The 8,403-nt window shown below is 37.3% G+C and overlaps 2 non-coding genes across 2 annotated transcripts; one reads left to right on the top strand and one right to left on the bottom strand.

Annotated features, from left to right (window-relative positions):
• Positions 1-5,947: 5,947 nt before the first annotated feature.
• LOC126009948 (small nucleolar RNA SNORA70) lies at positions 5,948-6,085 on the bottom strand. The gene has a single exon (XR_007496103.1). It is a non-coding gene; the product is annotated as a small nucleolar RNA SNORA70 (small nucleolar RNA).
• A 1,479-nt stretch (positions 6,086-7,564) lies between these two features.
• LOC126010529 (U6 spliceosomal RNA) lies at positions 7,565-7,671 on the top strand. The gene has a single exon (XR_007496554.1). It is a non-coding gene; the product is annotated as a U6 spliceosomal RNA (small nuclear RNA).
• The last annotated feature ends 732 nt before the right edge of the window (positions 7,672-8,403 follow it).

Below are 8,403 nucleotides of genomic sequence, written 5' to 3'. Positions count from 1 at the left end.
TCTCTTTCACTTATTTCAAAGCCAAGATTAAAATTGAATTTTCTCACAGTATGAATTATTCCTATACCTTCCTCTTCAACTATATTCTTCTGCTTTCTCATTAATTTAATAAAAATCAGAGCCACTATCAACAGTGTTGGGGTGAGGTTGGGAATTGAACTGGGACCACTTCAAACAATCAGGTTTTTTGGTTGTGTTTTCAGAGGTCAATAGATCCTTATTAGGTGAGTGTAGAGCCATGTGGTATTGGGTATTGAATTCAGGGTCTTGGAATTGTTAGGTATGTGCTCTACTACTTGAGCTATCTATCTGTACTCTCTTTTCCACATTAAATAAAACTATTTGGGAAGTGGAGTTTATCAATAGTTTAAGGTTTAAGGCATTTGACTTGCATGTGTTAGGCCCTGATTTGGTCCATGATACTACCTATGGAACCCCAATACTGCTAGGGATCACTCCTGATTCCAGAGCAGGTAGCTCCAAAGCATAACTGGGTATGGCCCAAACCCTTCTTCTCTGTATTCATCATTGTTAGGGAAGAAGTGAGTGGACATTATTGAGGAAGTTGAGAGTTTTTCAAGGGAAACAAACTTAGTGTTCCTGTAAAATTAATATACTCTTTATTCCTGTTAGCCAGTTCTAGACCCTTTTCACTTTTAAGAATCCTTGGGACTTACTTAGCCCAACTAAATCATCTAGATAATAAAGTTCCTATATGAAAATATGAAATGTAGCATTTCTACAAACTGTCATATAAATTACTATTTTTGGATTTTAGGGTTTAAGTGCTGAAAGTGAGGAATTTAATTGGCATCCAAAAAGTAATTGAGAAGCACTATAGATATTTGAATCATAGAGAAGAATGTGGATCATGAAGCAGGCTGATAGTACAAAATTTCTCCAAACTAGCATTATTTAACTCTTCATACAACACTGCTTTAGAGGATAGATGGAATAGGACACAGGAACAAGGGGATCTAGTAGTGATTATTTTTAGCATTTATTAACAAGACCCAGGCAACTGGGCTCTAATCCAAATTTACTAACTCCACTTAGGAAAAGAACAGCATTAGAGATAAGCATATGCTTTCATGGCAGTTTCCTACAAAAGGAAGACAGATTATCTTCAGTCTCACGTAAATTTATCAAACATACTTTATTTTTTATTTCTATTTGGGTCGGACTTCACTGTTTTTAGAGATCACTCCTGAATCCACTCAGGACTTACTTTTGGCTTGTGTAACCATATATACTTCCAGGAATCAAACCTGAATAAGCCATAGTCAAGATAATGCTGACCCTTACCAGATTCTTAACTTACCCACAGTACAATCTCTTTGGCTCAAAAATTATTCCTTCTAGATGTTTGCAAGACTTTTTTGGGAGATCTAAATTTTCAACTTCATTAACTTTACAGTAATGTTTGCACCTTATTTTATAGATTGACACATTCTACTTTTTCTTTTATAGATTAAATTAACGGGTAATATTTTTTCATCTGGAACACTTGCTATGTGCAACTTGAATTCTAAGTGCCAGTGTTCTTGAAGTGTACAAGGTCCTTTTGCTCATGAATCTTACATTTGAGCCTGGAAGAGAGTCAAGGATAAAATAAATAGATATAGGATGATTCAATATGAAGCAAGCTATTTATCAAGATAGGAGTATAGAGAGCAGATGAAAGACAATCAAGGCAATATGGTAACATTTGAGCAGGCATTTGAAAGAAGTCAGAATGTATGCCATATGGCTACCTGTGGGGTAAGAGATTTTGGTAGAGGAAATAGTGATTTCAGGCTTGGGACTGGAAATTGGATTCAAGAAGAGTAAGAGGGTCAGCATGGCCAGACCAGAAGGCAGAAGTGGTGTATGGGCAGGATTTGGAAAGGAGGTCAGAGATATGGGGGCAGAGCAGTAGAAACTCAACTGCTACCAGTCTTCATTAAGAAACTCTCACATTGGGTCTATAGTCCTTTCTATCTTATTTATGCCAACCTTTTAGTATGATTACTGTACAGACAGTTTTATTTGTCTCAAGAAATTTGGACCAAAGAAGGAAATAGCATATTTCAAGTTCTGGGTATAGATAGATCACTGTGAAAAATTGTTTGCTATATGCATTTATTGAGTATTGTTTATGACATAAACAAAGCTGCTTTTCTTCTATAATAAGAAGAGCTGGTAATATTGTACTTTTTTCTTTTCTATCCTCAACATTATTATACAATAAAGATCTGAATATATAATATACTGCTGAGAGGGTAATGAGCAGGATTCAATCACACATTTAAATGAATTAAGAAAAAACCTGAACCATATCCAAGTTCTTCCATCACTTAAGAATCTGTTTGTTCAGTTGAGTTTCATCTCTGCAGCTGCCAAGTCACTTTAGTTCTGCCAGCTCTTTTCACTGATTGCAAAATAAAGAGTGGTCACTTAACAGTAGATGTGAAAAATAGAAATGTTCTGGAAAAAGAACGACATTATGAGAAATTCTGATAATAAAAAGGGGAGACTTCCCTCTGTGGCATCCCATTAGCCTAAGGGCAGTTAATTTTGAGGGAGTATTCTCACCTTCCTGTATCTAAACAGCCTTTGGCGGGCATGTATGCTTTTGGAAGATAGATGCACTTTGCTGCAGCTTACATTCATAATTTTTTTGTAGTATAATAGGCTGTCAAAACAAATCTGTGTTTTCCATTTGTGTGTGCATGAGTATGTCAGTATGCCTCTTAATCTCTTTGTCCATTAGAGGTAGAATACACATAATTTACTTGCTTCATTGTGGACTTTTCCTTACAATACAGATTTCTACAAAAAGTGAGTCATGAGGAATAGGTACATTGATAACTACATGAGCTGTGGGTGCAGTACCTTTATCTCAAAGAGGTTTTATGTTTACTTGAAGATCTGTGGTTGCTTTTGATTATTTTCCATAGAAAACACCACAGGAAGCTCGGAAATACTCCATCACTGTACTCCATTAAGGGGCTGTTAATGTGGTCTTATTAATAACATTTCAGCCTGTGGGGGTGTAGCATTTGCTGAGAGCACCAGCACCTTTGCATGACATTAGATTCAGAAACACACAAACCTGACTACTAAACTTAATTACTTGTTAGTTTGGGGACCTTACACAAGTTGCTTAACTTTCCTGAACTTTGATTTTTTTAGTCTATAAAATGATGGAAATAATGCCTAATTTCTGGGATAGTTGTGAAGATTACTCAAAATGATGGGAGTAAAGCGCTTAGTATCGTGTCTGAACCTGCTAAGTGCTCTATAAGTGGTAGTCATTTCTATTATCATCATTTTCTTGGCTTATTTCATTTTGATGGCACAGCATGTAAACTTGGCATGAAGCAGGAGTCTATCTGGTGTATGGAAACGTAGTTCCCTGGAGGATAGCACATCAAAGCCTGAAACAACATATACCTTCTTTTGCATTTTTCATAATATTTTTCTCTATTCAAGTAAACCTGGAGAAAACAGTTTGCTACTTGCCGCCTGAATTGGCCAGCAGTTGTAGTTTCCAAGGAGATTGTAAATGGATGTATTTGTGTATGCTGATTTACCTCAATTTTAAAAAGAATTCTACAGAGAATTCTTCAAAAGAAAAGAACATAATGGGAATCCTTTTTCTATTTTTCAGAAGCCACAGGGAATTGTTTATGCATGTGTGCATATTCTTAGTGATCTAAAAGTTACTTAGAAGTAGTCAGACAAATGGAAATATTTGGTAAAAATACATTTGTTACCCTCTAACTAAAATTGTATATATTCTTTCAAATGGACTTATCTGTTTGTTTTTTTATTTAGGAAAGCGTTCAGTACAACTTGGAATTGTAATTAGGATACTCCATACCTTCTAGACTGCTTGATTTAATTCTATAGCTCTCCAAAGGATACTGGAACTGAAGTCTGTTTCTCTTTTCTAGAAAACCCAAAAGCACCTGGGCTATGTCTACCCCAGAAATGTATTCAGTCAATACTGGCTAATTGATAAAGAGGTTTCCTTCTGATGCACAGTTGCCATTAGTGCTTAGGGCAAAGGATTGTACATTATTATTTGAAAATTTATGGACTGCTGAGAACAAGATGCAATTTTCAAAGGTTCTTGGTTCTTATTCCAGATCGACAGCAACAGCTTAGCTGATATTAGCTCAGGCCTCTCTTATTATTTTTACATTCAATTAATTGCTAGATTAGATAGTAAAATGAGTAATTTTAGTCTTGGAAACATAATTATTGTACTTTTATTTTAAAGGTGAACATTTAAATGTTGAACTTACCACTGTTTCTTTACACAAAGTAATTCTATTTTTCACATGCTGGGCAAATGGCCATCATTTTGCAATCAGAGAATAGAATTGTTAGAATTGAAGGACCTTGGACACAGTTGATTCACTCATTCACTTATTCACTATGAAGTGACATAGGAAGGAGTATACAATATATGCTTTAGAGTCAAGAAGATTAAGGTCTGCATCTAGATTCCCTTTTATTCTTATAATCTTAGTAAAATAAGTTCACCTTTAAAAGCTTCCATATTGACAAGGTTAGAAACAGGTTGCTGAGAAAAATACCTGAGAATATTTAAGTGAAATATTCTTAAAAAATGTCTAAGGAGATGACTCAAAAACCTGGGAGCTGTGGGGTTCAATCCCTGACACTTTAAGGGTCCCTCTACCAGGAGTGACTCCAAGTACTGCAACAGGAGTAGACTCCAATTACCACAAAATATAGTTCCAAAACAAACAACCAAAAAGAAAATATCACAAAATTAATTTTCTACCTGTTAGTCACACAAATTTTAAAGGAGCAGTATAGACCTTGTCTTCAAGAGACTTTGTCATCTAGATGGAAAATAAGTAAAAAGAAATAATTATAACAGCAACTGCTAGGATTTATTAAGAGCTGTCCTGACTCATTTAAAATAGGTGTATGGGATCAGAGAGTTAGCTCACTACATGTTTTTGCAAGCAGAGGGTCTTGCTTGTATTGTGGGCACTGCATGATCCTCTGGCACCTGAAAGACCAGCTGAGTGCTGCCAGACAAGGTTCTAATACAGAAAAGGAAATAAACAAAAGTAATGAATAAAGAAAGATGGATAGAGAAAAAGAGGAAGAAAGAAGAAAAGAAAGGAGGAAGGAAGGATGAAAGCAAGGAAGAGATAAAGAAAGAATGCAAGAGAAAATGGAAGGGAGGGAAGGAGGAAGGGAGAGAAGAAAGTAGGAAAAGAGGAATGGTCATTCTGGTTAATTGTGCAACCAGGGATCAGGGAATATAAATGAAACATGACTGGTAACTAATATCAAATTCTCGTGTTCCATTGGCTATCCCTTTCCTTGTTATTTCCTCCTCCTTCTCTTCTCCTCCTCCTCCTCTTCTCCTCCTCCTCCTCTTCTCCTCCTCCTCCTTTTCTCCTTCTCCTCCTCCTCCTCCTCCTCCTCCTCTTCTTCTTCTTCTTCTTCTTCTTCTTCTTCTTCTTCTTCTTCTTCTTCTTCTTCTTCTTCTTCTTCTTCTTCTTCTGAGCAAGATTTATTGTGGTGGGTAAGATGCAGTGGTGAGCAAAGACCAGGAGCCCATGCCAAGGCACTCAGCACACCATTTGTACAGAGGCCCATTTTCGGATGTACTTGACCCCACAGGGATCCTGGATGAGGTGCTTTTAAGCCATGATGTCCTCAAACTCGTCTGCATTAAACTTGGTAAAGCCCAAGTTTTGGAGATGTGGATCTTCTGGTAATCAGACAACTTGAACTTGGCCTGACACAGAGCCTCAATCACATGTTCCTGTTCTGCAGTCTGGTGTGGATGGACATGATGAATTGTCCTATGTGGACTCTGGCTACAGTGCTGTGGGGCTTTCCAAAGGCCCCCTACATACCTGTTTGAAGCCTGATATTGGGGCCAGTGAAAGCCAATAGAAACATACAATAGAAGGACTGACTCCAAGGTCCTTTATCACAGCCCATACAAGCCACAGGCTACATACACTACTGAGGTGGCTGCTTGCTGTCTGCAACTATTGCACACCGGATCCCACGGGGCAGAGAGCACATTTGGCTTAATTGGCTGCACCACTTTTCCTTCTTTATAATGACTACGTTGGATGGGACTACGAGTTAACTCTTTTAGAGTCATTTGCTATCAAAGGTATTATATTTATTGTGTTGCATTAAGTATTAGTAAAGAGATTGCATTTTCAATTTCTCCCCAATAGATGAAATGACACTTTAATGTGATTATGACCCCATTATTTTTAATATATTAAATTCAAAATGTATGCAATGTGAAGAAAGTGTTGGAGATATTCCCAACCCCCACAGACATATTTATTGCCACCCATCTGCCATCCCAAATGCTAAATCTCAGGAATACCACTGCTTTTCATTATGGTATATTTTACAAGACTTTAAGGAAAGAGAAATACGGAAAGATAGTGACAATCACTGCAGGGCTAGGGAGACACAGAGCATAAGCTTAGAGCTAAAACTTCTAAAAAGCAACTGGAGTGTTGGAAAAAAGGAACAGAGAGTTGAATACATTTACTAGGGAACTAATGAACAGGCTAAAGGTATTTATGTAGGCAGGCAGCATATGGAAAAAGGGGAAATAATTTAAGGCAGCTAGAATTACCATATAATTTATCTCATCTTGATAAATGTGTGTGTGAGTTTGTGTATACAGATACACATATGCACACACATAGAAGCTAACTTTTTTATTTCTATATGATGAAGATGAAAAAAGTCACTAAATATTACCCATACTGTGTGACAAAGAAAAACAGTGTCTACCTTAGCTTGTCAATGATCTGTAGAGCTATATATAAGCTATCTCTAGTAGATTGGAATCCTTTAGTAATCATAAACAGAAAGTCATAGGAAAGCTGAAAGAGTTGAGAGCTATCTAAATAAGATAACCCCCTTTACATTATGTCACTTCCACTGTCCTTCCCCACTCTTGTCTTTTCTGTATTTAAGATGGCTACCATGCCAACTGATTGGTGTTATCAAAGCACAAATAGCTGCTGATATTAATGTAACTGGCTAGGATTACTGTAGAGGATAAATGAGAGACTGAAAAAGATGGTAGATTTTCAAAAGAGATAAGTTTAAAAATTACTGCAATAGGGGATTGTTGCCTGTAGCAAGCAGAATACACAGAGCAGGGAGGCAGCTACAATGGAGAAGTACATGGGGGAAAGTCAGGACTCATAAAAGTCAGCAGGAGCTGCTGTGTGATGCAGACATTAAAAGCAAGCCAAATTTCCCATGTTCAAAGTCTATTTTGCTGTAAAAAATTTTTCAGGAGAAAAAAGTGAAGCAAAATCCATTTACTTTATATTCTTGAGTATAAGCTGACCAGAGTATTAGCTGACTCCCCAATTTTACCCTAAAAACTAAGAAAACAGTGGCTCGGATATAAGCCAAGGTGAAAAATGCAACAACCACTGGTAAATTTCAAAAATAAAATTATATATACAAAACAATTATAATAATTGAGGAATCAGTAGGTTAAATGTTTTTCCATATTTATTGCTAAATAAAAACTGTAGTGTTCTCTTTGGCAGCACATACACTAAAATTGGAAAGATACAGAGAAGATTAGCATGGCCCCTGTGCAAGGATGACATTCAAATTCGTGAAGCGTTTCATATTTTTTCTAACAGAATGTGAAATATTTTCACACTTGATACATCAGATAAAGGATTGATATCTAGGATATACAAAGCACTCAGAAAGTTGAGCCCCACAAAACTCAATAAAGCCATAGGAAAAATGGGACAAGAAATGAATAGACACTTCTCCAAGAAAGACCAACAGATGGCCAAGAAACACATGAAAACATGTTCACCATCACTCATCATTAAAGAAATCCAACTTAAGACAACAATGAGATATCACCTAACACCAGTGAGGATGGCACACATAAAAAATAATGGGTCCGGGCCGGAGAGATAGCATGGAGGTAAGGCGTTTGCCTTTCATGCAGGAGGTCATCGGTTCGAATCCCAGCGCCCCATATGGTCCCCTGTGCCTGCCAGGAGCAATTTCTGAGCCTGGAGCCAGGAATAACCCCTGAGCACTGCCAGGTGTGACCCAAAAACCAAAAAAAAAAAAAATAATGGGTCCAATCTCTGTTGGTGAGGGTGTGGTAGGAAAGGGAATCTCATCCACTGCTGGTGAGAATGCTGCCTGGTCCAACTCCTATGGAAATCAGTATGGAGGGTGCTTAGAAAACTCAGAATTGAGCTGTCATATGATCCAGCAATCGCACTCCTGGGTGTCTATTCCCAAGATGGAAGAATATTCATCGCAAAGTATGTGTGTATTCCACTATTCATCGTAGTGCTCAGCACAATAGCCAAGAACTGTAACCAAACTTGATGCCCA

Source organism: Suncus etruscus, chromosome 5 (assembly GCF_024139225.1).
Source record: "Suncus etruscus isolate mSunEtr1 chromosome 5, mSunEtr1.pri.cur, whole genome shotgun sequence".
Lineage (NCBI taxonomy): Eukaryota > Metazoa > Chordata > Mammalia > Eulipotyphla > Soricidae > Suncus > Suncus etruscus.
This window is presented reverse-complemented; position numbering and strand designations above follow the sequence as displayed.